At 47.6% G+C, this 13032-nt stretch overlaps 1 protein-coding gene across 1 annotated transcript in view; it reads right to left on the reverse strand.

Annotated features, from left to right (window-relative positions):
- The window catches only part of LOC120393801 (nuclear GTPase SLIP-GC-like), a 303315-nt gene that overhangs the window by 101155 nt on the left and 189128 nt on the right, over nt 1-13032 (reverse strand). The window lies entirely within an intron of this gene.

Here is a 13032-nt window from a genome sequence, read left to right on the forward strand (position 1 = left end):
ACCTAAATCACTAACTAACTAACTACTGAACTAACTATACTAACACTAAACAAACTATGTACAAGAAAAAGTAGCGAGAGCTAGGGTTGTGGAGGACAGAGAGCACTCCACAGTTCCAACTGGCCGTCACGGGCGGTAAGACGGAACTGAGGAGCGGACGGGCCGGCTGAGGTATATATTTAGCGCCATAGCAGCGCCACTCCAGGGGGCGCCAGCCGGCCCGCCGGGGTTGCTAGGGTAAAAAAGTTCCGAGATGCCGTGCACGCGCGGCGCGCACACCTAACTGGAATGCATAGGAGCAATCACTCAAAGAAGAAAGTTTAGCTTTAAGTGAAAGCACTCGTGTTGTCCTGTTTGTGCCAGCCATCTATCGGTCAGACAGCCACGTCTCCCCTGATTTATTTCCTGACACCACCTCGCACAGAGTACAAGTTACCAAGAGCTTTGGGTTGAAAGAAACCTGGGTAACAGTAAGTCATCTACGTAGTGGGGAAGGAGAGTTACTAACTGATCACATCAAGAAAACGGAGGTGTTTAATGCCTGTTTTGCTTCAGTCTTCACTAGACCAGATATTGAACACCATTAATATTAACAAGAGGGAAGGAATACAAGCCAAAATAGAGAAAGAATGGGTTAAAGAATATTTTACGTAAGTTAGATGTATTCAGGTCAGCAGGGCCTGATGAAATTCAACTTAGGGTAATTAAAGAACTACCTGAAGCAATGTTAGATCCATTAACAATTATTTATGAAACCTCCTGGAGGAGTGGTGAGGTCTCAGAAGACTGCAGAAGGGCCAACGTAGAACCTATCTTTACAAACAGGAACACAGAGGACCTGGGATATTATAGACCTTTGTGTGCATGGAATATCATGATGTTGAAATCTATTGACTGCAGACAAAAGATTTGCGACAAGCTCAGGGAACGGTGCACGGTATAGCGATTAGAACCTGGCACTGGGAGCTGCATGACCTGGGTTCAGATCTGCCACTAAGGTGCCATGTGACCTTGGACAAGTGGTTCTGACATTTCAAAAGGGGCCTTTGCTTTTGGGTCCCCAACACCCAAGCTGTCTCTGGTAGACAGGCTGACACACACATGGCAAGTTCTGTTTCCATCCAACACAGGGCAGTGGTGAGGACACACACACACACGTTTATTACAATGAAGTAATGTCTTTGGCAACTACATACAATACCCCAAAGCAGAAGGAGACTTGAGTCATGCACTGGGACAGCCCAGGGGTCTCTCTGAACCCACCCCCAGCTCGCCCAGTCTCTGGAGCTATGAAATATTCCCTCAGATCAGCCCCCAGTAACAAACATAATCTTAATCTGTTTCCATGGCAGCAAGCCCTCAAGGATTCTTTTATATACTCTTCCTAGCTGAAGGCAAGTCTAGAAAGAGCTAAGAGATGGAGCCAGTCCTGTAATTCCACCCTTTTAGGAAGGAATAAAAATGGAGCCCCTGCTGCAAAGTCACCAGTCCTGCCCTGTCCTCCACCAAGACAGGCTGTCCTGCCAACCGCCTTTCCCTCAGCTGCCACGGAAGTCAGAGGCCGAGCTATCAGCCCTGTAGCCCTGAGGATTAGTCTGTTGGTCTGTATAAAATGTCTTTTTGATAAATTTAAGTATGTAATAGGCTTATAGATTTATAGATTTGCAATAGCTGTAATGCTAGGAAAATACCTCCAGGTCAGACATCCTGTGTGACGCTGAAGGCAACCTTTGGGACCCTTACTCAAAAAAGTAATAAGACAAATTACCTACGCAGATGTCTGGAGACCTTTAACTGAACCAATAACAGTAAAGGGTGGAAAAGGGATTTTTGCCCACAAATCTAACAAGTACACCACAAATGCGTACATAACTGTCATTCATACGCACACACATGTTAGCCTATGAGGCAGGTGTACCCTAACATTTCTGTGGGGGGAAGACGAAATTTGGGCATAGGAGGAAGGATTTCCGAATAATATTCTATAAAAAGTGAAACAAATCACCATTAGTTAGGCGATACACCCATCTATCTCTTCCTGTTTACCCATCACCTCCACCCCATCTACGCATCGATGCTACCCATCTACAAAGGCTATTAACTATTGATAGGCCGTGGTATTATTTCTTTTCAAAGCTGTAAGTATAAAAAAATCTAATTTCTGCTTTACTTTTTAAAGCACCTAGTTTATGTAGGGTTAAAGTCAAACCCATATTATCCACTTCCTCTATCAAAAGTGTAAACAACACCCAAAGTGCTACTGCACAGAGTAAGTTTATAACAGTGTATTATCATAAATATATCTCTTAAAGAACTGTGATATTTTGTAACTTTGTAATCTCAAACTGTTTTAACATTTTTACATTTACTTATTGTTTCATTGATTTTAATAAAAGGTCTTTATAACTATTTCTGTCTCAGTGTAAGTTCCTGTCATATACCCCGAAGCTCCTTTTATAAACTCTGTGAAGCCTAATTCAGGATGAACTTTATCTTCTGATCATACACATTGGCGAGCCATACCCACATTATTAATATCTAATAATTATTATTACTAATTAATTAGAAAATTAATTATCAAATAAAATTAAATTAAGTGAATAAATTCCACCAACCCTACTAACCCACCCCAAATCAGGCTACAGCCCCCAGCCCATCCATCAGTATCCAGTCAGAGCTAACTAGAATTTGTGCTTTATCATACCCCAGAGGGAGTTTGGTAATTTAAGCAGCTAAGTGAGGAAGACATTGACTCTCTGTGTCATGACCAGAATGTGGGCAGTCTGACCTAGTGGTCAGAGCAGGAGTCAGGCCAGGTCAGATATCAGGAGGTCAGAGTCCAAGACAGGCCAGAGGTGTCAGGAGGCAGGCAGGGTCAGGTTACCAGATTGGTGTTGAGAGTGAGGTTACAGACAGCAATCAAATAGCAAAATTGAGGATGAACCAGGGTCAAAAGCCGGAGTCTAGGGTCTATCACAAGCAGAGTCTGGAGCAGAAGCAGGCACTCAGTCTGTGTTGTTGCTCAGACAGCTCCTAGTCATGGCTTCCTGGTTTATATACTGGTATCGGCCAATCAGTGGGCTGTGAGGAGCCGCCACTCAGGCCCTACTGGGAGTTATTTCCTGCTTAACCTAACTTCACAGGGTCCTTCTGTAACTGCCCAGTGGCAATGCGGAGGTGTCAGTGGTGCAGAGCCCCTAGAATCCTAGGTTCTAGCTCTGCTGGCTCTTACACCTTGCCACACATGGTGTTAGGGGTGGGATTTAATGCAGTGGACTATCCCAGGCATGAGACAGATTGGGGTTTTCAACTGGGGGTTAGGAACCCTCATGAGGTTATTATATGGGGGGTAGTGAGCTGTCAACTCCACCCCAAATCCTGCTTTGCCTCCAGCATTTATAATGGTGTTAAATATATAAAAAAGTGTTTTTAATTTATAAGAGGGGGGTCACACTCAGAGGCTTGCTATGTGAATGGAGTCACCAGTAAAAAAGTTTGAGAGCCACTGAGGTAGATCATTCCTGAAAATGGATGATGTGATGAGCAGGGCCGGCTCCAGACCCCAGCGCGCCAAGCAGGCGCATGGGGCGGCATTGTCCCGGCAGGGCGGCATTTGGCTCCGGCAGACCTTCCGCAGTCATGCCTGTGGGAGGTCCACCGGAGCCCGGGACGAGTGGACCTGCCGCAGGCATGCCTGCGGAGGGTTCTCTCTTCCTGCGGCTTCGCTTGAGCTTCCGCAGGCATGACTGCGGCAGGCGCGCTGGTCCCGCGGCTGGGACGGAGCTCCCGCAGGCATGCCTGCAGTTCCTCCACCGGAGCCGCGAACCAGCGCACCAGCCGCAGACACTTCTGCCCCGGCCGCGGGACCAGGGAAGGGCAGCAGACCGCGCTGCCCTGCTTGGGGCGCCGTAATTTATAGAGCCGCCCCTGGTGATGAGGGCGCTGGCCCAGGCCACTGTGATATAACAAGAGGATACCTGAGTCCAGATGGCCCTCAGCAGGAATCTGTATGGGTAAAGATTGCAGACTGGCTGGGGGAGAAAAATGGAGAGGAGAAAGGCCCAGGGTCCCAGCAAGAAAATTAGAGGGTGATGACACAGGACATAATGGTGTTTCTCCGTCAGGAAATGCAGATGCTGCCGACTCTTGTGGACGTCCAGGTTGAACTGCCATTGCATTTGGTGGAGAACTGCAGCATAGCACCTCCCTACACCCATCTCAGCATTCCACATGGCCTCAGGGCCCACACGCCTACCCCTACCACTCCACACCAGGAAAAAGTATGGACAACCACAGCTTCACCTGCACTGACCTGTGAGCGCCATGGCTGATATATGTGTAGCTACAATGGCCACCAGGGTTCCTTCCTCTGGTTTATTTATGAAGGTTCCAAAAAACACACTTTCCCTGACCAGCCATCGCAGATGTCAGTGAAGTGTCCCTGGTAAATCCACCAGCAGTTGCGTGACCATGGAAGAGTAACCCTTTCCGTTGATGCACTCTGTGGGAAGGTGCTCTGGGGCCAAACTAGGGATGTGTGTGCCATCTATAGCTCCACCACAGTTTAGGAACCTCATTGCTGCAAAGCCATCTACTGTGTCCTGCACATTGCCAAGCATCACAGTCCTGTGTAGCAGAAGATTATTAATGGCCCTCCACCCGCAGTGGATTTTCCAGCTTCAAAATAACTTTCTACTGACTAGTAGCAATCCAGTGTTGCCAGTTTCCACAGTGTGGTCACCACTCGCTTCATAACTGTCAGTGCAGCTCTCAGGGTGGTGTCCCTGTGTGGGATTGCTGGAGTGAGCTTGGCGCACAGATCCAGGAATGTGGCCTTGTGCACCCAAAAGTTCTGCAGCCACTGCTCGTCATCCCAAACCTGCATGAGGATGTGATCCTACCAGTCAGTGCTCATTTTTTGGGCCCAGAAGCGGCGTTCCACCATCTGCATCTGCTCTGTGAATTCTGCCAACAACCGTGATTTGGTCTGCGCTGTGTCCGACAGCAATCTGTCCTCCAAGAAATCGTCATGGTCTTGGGAGTTCTTCGTCCATCAACATACAGCCACTCGGTGGATACATTGCTTGTGCAGGTTCATACTTGGCTCCATGCTTCTGTCAGAGATGGTGGACAGAAACAAGTCAAGCATGGGATTTTGGGAAACTGAAAATAGGCACAAAAATGATGGGCTAGAGATATTATGGAATAGATACCATTGCATTGTGGGAAGCTGACCTCTTGCTTCCAGTCATCCACATGTGACTTATTTATGCCCCACCATGCACTGCCAAACCTACCCAAAAGACAGCACGCTGAATGGTGGTGGATTCCTCAGAGGATAACTACTCATGGTGCAGTGACCTGTGCTTTGACACAAGCACTCTTGGTGAGTATGCACAGCACTGGTGCAAGGAGCCAAGTATGAACACACACAAGCAATGTATTAACTGTGGCGGCTGTATGCCCGTGTAACTTGCATCAGCAAACTTTGTAGTGTAGACATGGCCTAAGAATTAGGGATTACCACCGGCTCTTAAATTGTGGGGGATTATTCTGCCCTGGAATAGCAACTCACTAACTAAACAACGTATACGTTCAAGTGCACAACTGGTTTTCATTCTCTTGGGATAACGTAGTGATGGTGGTGTGACAGTGTCCTGAACAACAGGGACAGTTGGTGGTAAGGAATCATCTGGATCTGGCATGGAATCAACTTGATCTGGTACCAATGTTTTTTTCCATCAAGTCATCAAAATTAGGAGTTGTAATGGAAGGAGGTTCCAATTGGAGGAAGAGAAAGTCCGACTGGAGCATCCCCAGACTCTGGTACTAGTTGAGGCAGCAACTGGTCCACATGTCATTCTCAAAAACAAACAAAGCCCACATTGGAAAGCTCTACCACAAATGAAACAGTTCCCATGCATTTTACAAGTTCTCCAGATTCCCATTTTGCTCCACAGCCATAGTTGTGAGTCCACACTAAGATTCTGACTTGAAAAGAATGATGACAAGTTTCACATTGTCAAACAAATTGCATAGCTTAGGATTTGGCTACAGACGAGGCAGTAAAAGACGTAGCAGGTCCCAACAGGTACACAAAGATACCTTTAAGAAAAGTATTGCAGGTCACTCCTGGGCAGTCGCATGTTGTGTGTTCCTATGGACTACCAAGAAATTATCCAATTTTTGCTGATGATTTAGAATAGACTTTTTAGCTTTTAAGGCATGCTTAAGTGTGTGTACGAAGTGTTTGATGAGTCAGTTTGTAGCAGGATGGTCAGGCGCTGAGCGTATGTGCTGAATTCCATTTGAAGCTAGGAACCTCTGAAATCATTCAGAACAGAACTGAGGTCCATTTTCACTCACCAACTGTAACAGTAAATCAAACTAGCTAAACAAGGTACAAAGACATCCAATGGTCTTGTTAGCTATAGTAAAAGTAATTCTAAAAATTTCTGGCCACTTTGAATGGGCTTCAACTATGACCAAAACCATATAATCTAAAGGTCCAGCAAAATCCACATGAATACATGTGTCACGGAGTGTGGGGGAGTCCGGCCCTGCACCCTCTTCCTGGGACTCACAGTGACTCTCAGCCAGCCAGTAAATCAGAAGGTTTATTGGACAACAGGAGCACAGGATACAGCAGAGCTCGTGTTCAGAGCCAGGAGCTCTCAATCTGGCCTTTCTGGGGGTTCAAGGTGTCTGGATCCCAGCATAGGTTCCCCTGCAAACCCACCACCCAGCTCCCAAACCGAAAACTGACCCAACCCTCTCCACTCAGCTCCTTTCCTTTGTCTAGCTCCCGGGCAGAGGTGTCGACCTCCCCCCTGCCTAGCTCATGTTACAGGCTGAATACCTGTCTCTTACCTATCTCGACAGCCCCTACTCCACCACAACATGTCCACAGAATCAGGCCACAACCCAGTGTGTAGACGAGCTGGTCCAAGATCATGCTGAATTTGCTGACACCTAGTACAGGATTTTCCTTCATCTCAATGTCTTGGTTGTTCCCCAGCCACCGGACTGGACTCCGAGCTATGGCATTCATTCATACAATGACTAAATGACTGTCTTGAAGAGCTTCCAAAACCTTAGCTTGAAGTGATTTCAGAATGATCACTCGCATTCCCCATAAAACGCAACCATGATTCACAGATAATTCACAATTGTGTAAAGTAGCGATTCTTTTGATCGAACACTGTACCTCGTAGTACCATCCCCTTCACAAGAGAAAGCACATCATCCTTAGTGGTTTCTTTGTTGATATCTGTGCTAGCGATGGGTAACCTATCCATCAAATTCAGCTAGAACAGTTCACCTGAAGTGTCTTTGGATTGATGAGAAGGTGGGCTTGGCAGGTGTGACAGCCCATCAGCATTGCCATGCTTAGTCCTTTTATGAAATTGAATAGTATAGGAATGAGCTGACAATAGCAATGCCCTTCACTGCACACAAGTAGCAGCTAATGACAGAATTCCGTGATGTGGTCCAAAAACTGAAAGTAACGGGCAACGATCCATCTGGGGATTGGTCCTGCTTTAAGCATCTGGGGATTGGTCCTGCTTTGAGCAGGGGGTTGGACTAGATGACCTCCTGAGGTCCCTTCCAACCCTAATATTCTATAATTCTATGATCTCCAAGATAAAATGCCCACAATACCGATAGGTATGGAATGTCCAAATTCCAAAGATAATCAAAGAGATGCCATCACTGACTCCAGCTCTGATTGGAGATCCGACTGCTGTCTCTGACCCAGATGCTATCTCTGACTCCAGCTTCTGATAATACGTGTAGTGTAAGGTCTTGGTCAGTGTCACAAGAGCTCTTATCTTTTCCCACATTATGAAATTCTGACTTCTATAATTTCTTAGGTTTAGTCCCCAGAGGTGTCTTTTTGGACATATGGTTACCCGTGTTGCTGGACATTAAACTGTGTGACAGGACACGGTGACGTGTCCTTTCTTCTGGCATTTTCCACAAATAACCTGATGCGCCCAGCAATCCTTCTCAAAGTGCGTAGTTTGCTCACAATGGTCACATGGAAATTCCTTATGTTCCCGTGGTCCTCTGTCTTGCTGATGCAGGAGGTGAACTTCTTGGTTCACACTAAATTTCAGAGAATCCTCTGTGGTCTCCATTGCAACTGCTACTTCAACAGCCTTCTTGAATGTAAGCACTGATACAGTCAATACCTTCTTCTGGACCTGGTCATTGGGTAATCCAGAGACTAACTGGCTGTGCAGGGCATCACTTAATGTTTGTCTGAACTGACGATACTCTTACAAATTCCTTAAACTGGCAACAAACTGTGCTACCAACTCTCTTCTTCTCTGATGTTGCTGATGAATCTGATATCGTTCTGCTATCATCGATGGAATAGGAGAAAAATGTCCCTGCATCACTGCACTAAGTGTGGCATACATGGCAGATCCAAGGACAATAGGTGCTGAAAAAAAATGGTGGGTGCTTGGCACCCACTGGCAGCCCATCAGAACCTCCCCCTCCCCCAATGCCTCCCACCAGTTATGGATCAGCTGTACCACGGCATGCAGGAGGTGCTGGGGGGCAGGCATGAGGACAGGGCATGCTCAGGAGAGGGGGTGGAAATGGGAGAAAGAAGTGGGGTGGGGGCAGAGCAGAGACGGGATGAGGCAGGGTGGGGCCTTGGGGAAAGGGGTGGAGTGGGGGCATGGCCTGGTGCCCCTCCCCCGCACCTGACACATTAGAAAGTCGGCACTTATGCCAGGGACAGTTGGAGACCAGAGGTCACGCAGCAGTCCACGTGCCTTTGGACCCATCACTGACAGCAAGGCTGGAACTCGCTGTCTGTCTGCAACCGTGCTGCAGGTTACCAATTGCGGAAAACGTTGCAGGTAAACCACCCACGATTCCCAGGTGCTGTTGAACTCCCCCACACTGCCCACAAACGGTGCCATTTCACTGCTGTCCTGCTGGACTTCACGCCTCCTGGACGCCTTTTCCACGGGGAATTGTTTTGTTATGGCCCCATCCGTGACCCATCACACTCTGCTGGCTGTGTGCTTGCACACTCCTTTGGTGTACGTGGGCTCTCTCTGCTGGCTATAGGCCCTCAATGCAGGCTAAGCCGTGTGCCGGCCTGCCGGCTCGCATGATATCAATCAATCTGTCTGCCTGCTTACGGGGCACCGCTCTGTTTGAACAGTTCTGGAAGTAACTGCACAACCCTTCTCTGCCATTCTCTCTTTATTTCCCTATGTCTCCTTCTCTAGCTGGCTGGTTCCTGCTGTTCTGGGACAGCCTGTACCTCTAGGTGAAGTGAATCCCCTTTTTATAGCATTATTTGCTTACTTGTTCAGCTTCTTGGTCAGGCAGTGGGAGCACTGGACACTCATGGGATAGGATGGCCAGGACTAGGGTGACCAGACAACAAATATGAAAAAATCAGGACGGGGGTGGGGGGTAATAGGATCCTATAAGAAAAAGACCCAAAAATCGGGACTGTCCCTATAAAAATCAGGACATCTGGTCACCCTAGCCAGGTGCTCAGTCCAGTCGAAGAGAGGACCTGACAGTGTCCGGTCAGATCTACTGATCAGACACCCAATGTCTGGTTACTGTGGGTGGGGGAGGTACCGGATCATCATCTGTGCCAGCCCCTACTCAGCCAGGGCCACCTCCTACCTGCATCAGGCGGCTGCAGCTCCCAATCCCGGCTTTGCCGATGAGAGTCCCTCCTGACCTGGGGGAGTGGAAGAGCAGCAAGTGGCAGGGGAAGAAGGGGGAAATAGGAGCGAACGGGTGGCAGAGCCTTGGGGAAGGAAGCATGGCAGGGGTGGGACCTCAGGGGGAAGAGGCAGGAGAGGGGAGGTTCCGGCACTCCTGCTGGAGTGTCCAGTTTTTAAATATTACCAAGTTGGCAATCCTATCATGGGATATAAATTCCATGTCGTCAAATGTTCTATTTCTGGAGCCAGTCAGACAGACAGACTCAGACAGAGGGAGCTGATGTCTGCTGCGCTCGCTTTTATTGCTCTGGCTGCAAAACTGAAAGTAACCCGAAAGTGAGGTTCTGGCACAGAACCCCCTGCACATTTCAAGGGACAGGACATCAAAAGAGCCGGTAGAAACTTTTCAATCAAAACATTTTATTGATGAAACAGAAATTTTAGCAAATAAAGTCCATTTCATGGAACATTTTTGGTTTTCATGAGAACAGAGGAAAAAAACTGACTTTTTTTAAGCAACATGATTGGAGTACTGTCATGGATGGATATAAACTGTTCAGGAAGGATAGGCAGGGCAGAAAAGGTGGGGGAACTGCGTTGTATGTAAGAGAGCAGTATGACTGCTCAGAGCTCCAGTATGAAACTGCAGAAAAACCTGAGAATCTCTGGATTAAATTTAGAAGTATGAACAACAAGGGTGATGTCGTGGTGGGAGTCTGCTACAGACCACCAGACCAGGGGGGATGAGGTGAACGATGCTTTCTTTCAGCAACTAACAGAAGTTGCTAGATCACAGGCCCTGGTTCTCATGGGTGATTTTAATCACCCCGATATCTGCTGGGAGAGCAATACAGCAGTGCACAGACAATCCAGGAAGTTTCTGGAAAGTGTAGGGGACAATTTCCTGGTGGAAGTGCTGGAGGAACCAACTAGGGGAAAAGCTCTTCTTGACCTGCTGCTCACAAACAGGGAAGAAATAGTAGAGGAAGCAATAGTGGATGGGAACCTGGGAGGCAGTGACCATGAGATGGTCGAGTTCAGGATCCTGACACAAGGAAGAAAGGAGAGCAGTAGAACAGAGACCCTGGACTTCAGAAAAGCAGACTTCGACTCCCTCAGGGAACTGATGGGCAAGGTCCCCTGGGAGAATAACATGACGGGGAAAGGAGTCGAGGAAAGCTGGCTGTATTTTAAAGAATCCTTATTGAGGTTGCAGGAACAAACCATCCCGATGTGTAGGAAGAAAAGTAAATATGGCAGGTGACCAGCTTGGCTTAACAGTGAAATCCTTGCTCGTCTTAAACACGAAAAAACAGCTTACAAGAAGTGGAAGACTGGACAAATAACCAGGGAGGAGTATAAAAGTATTGCTCAGGCATGCAGGAGTGAAATTAGGAAGGCCAAATCACACTTAGAGTTGCAGCTAGCCGGAGATGTTAGGAGTAACAAGAAGGGTTTCTTCAGGTATGTTAGCAACAAGAAGAAAGTCAAGGAAAGTGTGGGCCCCTTGCTGAATGAGGGAGGGAACCTAGTGACAGAGGATGTGGAGAAAGCTAGTGTACTCAATGCTTTTTTTGCCTCTGTCTTCACAGACAAGGTCAGCTCCCAGACAGCTTCACTCTGCAGCATGGTATGGGGAGGAGGTGACCAGCTCTCTGTGGAGAAAGAAGTAGTTCGGGACTATTTAGAAAAGCTGGACGAGCACAAGTCCATGGGGCCAGATGCACTGCATCGGAGAGTGCTAAAGGAGTTGGCCGATGAGATTGCAGAGCCATTGGCCATTATTTTTGAAAAATCATGGCGATCGGGGGAGGTCCCGGACGACTGGAAAAAAGCTAATGTAGTGCCCATCTTTAAAAAAGGGAAGAAGGAAGATCCAGGGAACTACAGGCCAGTCAGTCTCACCTCAGTCCCTGGAAAAATCATGGAACAGGTCCTCAAGGAATCAATTCTGAACCACTTAAAGGAGGGGAAAGTGATCAGGAACAGTCAGCATGGATTCACCAAGGGCAAGTCATGCCTGACTAACCTAATTGCCTTCTATGGTGAGATAACCGGCTCTGTGGATGAGGGGAAAGCAGTGGATGTGCTATTTCTGGACTTTAGCAAAGCTTTTGATACAGTCCCACAGTATTCTTGCCAGCAAGTTAAAGAAGTCTGGGCTGGATGAATGGACGGTAAGGTGGATAGAAAACTGGCTAGATGGTCGGGCTCAACGGGTAGTGATCAATGGTTCCATGTCTAGTTGGCAGCCGGTATCAAGTGGAGTGCCCCAAGGGTCGGTGCTGGGGCCGGTTTTGTTCAATATCTTCATTAACGATCTGGAGGATGGTGTGGACTGCACCCTTAGCAAGTTTGCAGATGACACTAAACTGGGAGGAGTGGTTGATACGCTGGAGGGTAGGGATAGGATACAGAGGGACCTAGACAAATTAGAGGATTGGGCCAAAAGAAATATGATGAGGTTCAACAAGGACAAGTGCAGAGTCCTGCACTTAGGACGGAAGAATCCCATGCACTGCTACAGACTAGGGACCGAATGGCTGGGCAGCAGTTCTGCAGAAAAGGACCTAGGGGTTACGGTGGACGAAAAGCTGAATATGAGTCAACAGTGTGCCCTTGTTGCCAAGAAGGCTAATGGCATTTTGGGTTGTAAAAGTAGGGGCATTTCCAGCAGATCGAGGGACGTGATCATTCCCCTCTATTCAGCACTGGTGAGGCCTCATTTGGAGTACTGTGTCCAGTTTTGGGCCCCACACTACAAGAAGGATGTGGATAAATTGGAGAGAGTCCAGTGGAGGGCAACAAAAATGATTAGGGGGCTGGAGCACATGACTTATGAGGAGAAGCTGAGGGAACTGAGATTGTTTAGCTTGCAGAAGAGAAGAATGAGGGGGGATTTGATAGCTGCTTTCAACTACCTGAAAGGGGGTTCCAAAGAGGATGGATCTAGACTGTTCTCAGTGATAGAAGATGACAGAACAAGGAGTAATGGTATCAAGTTGCAGAGGGGGAGGTTTAGGTTGGACATTAGGAAAAACTTTTTCACTAAGAGGATGGTGAAGCACTGGAATGTGTTACCTAGGGAGGTGGTGGAATCTCCTTCCTTAGAGGTTTTTAAGGTCAGGTTTGACAAAGCCCTGGCTGGGATGATTTAGTTGGGTTTGGTCCTGCTTTGAGCAGGGGGTTGGACTAGATACCTCCTGAGGTCCTTTCCAACCCTGAGATTCTATGATTCTATGAACTAACAAAATTTGCAGACTTTCCCCCCGCAAAACCTGAACATTTTTAAAAATTGCAGAAAAAAAATTCCTCAGTAGTT

The sequence above is a fragment of the Mauremys reevesii genome, unplaced genomic scaffold (genome assembly GCF_016161935.1).
Source record: "Mauremys reevesii isolate NIE-2019 unplaced genomic scaffold, ASM1616193v1 Contig31, whole genome shotgun sequence".
In the NCBI taxonomy this organism is placed as follows: Eukaryota; Metazoa; Chordata; order Testudines; family Geoemydidae; genus Mauremys; species Mauremys reevesii.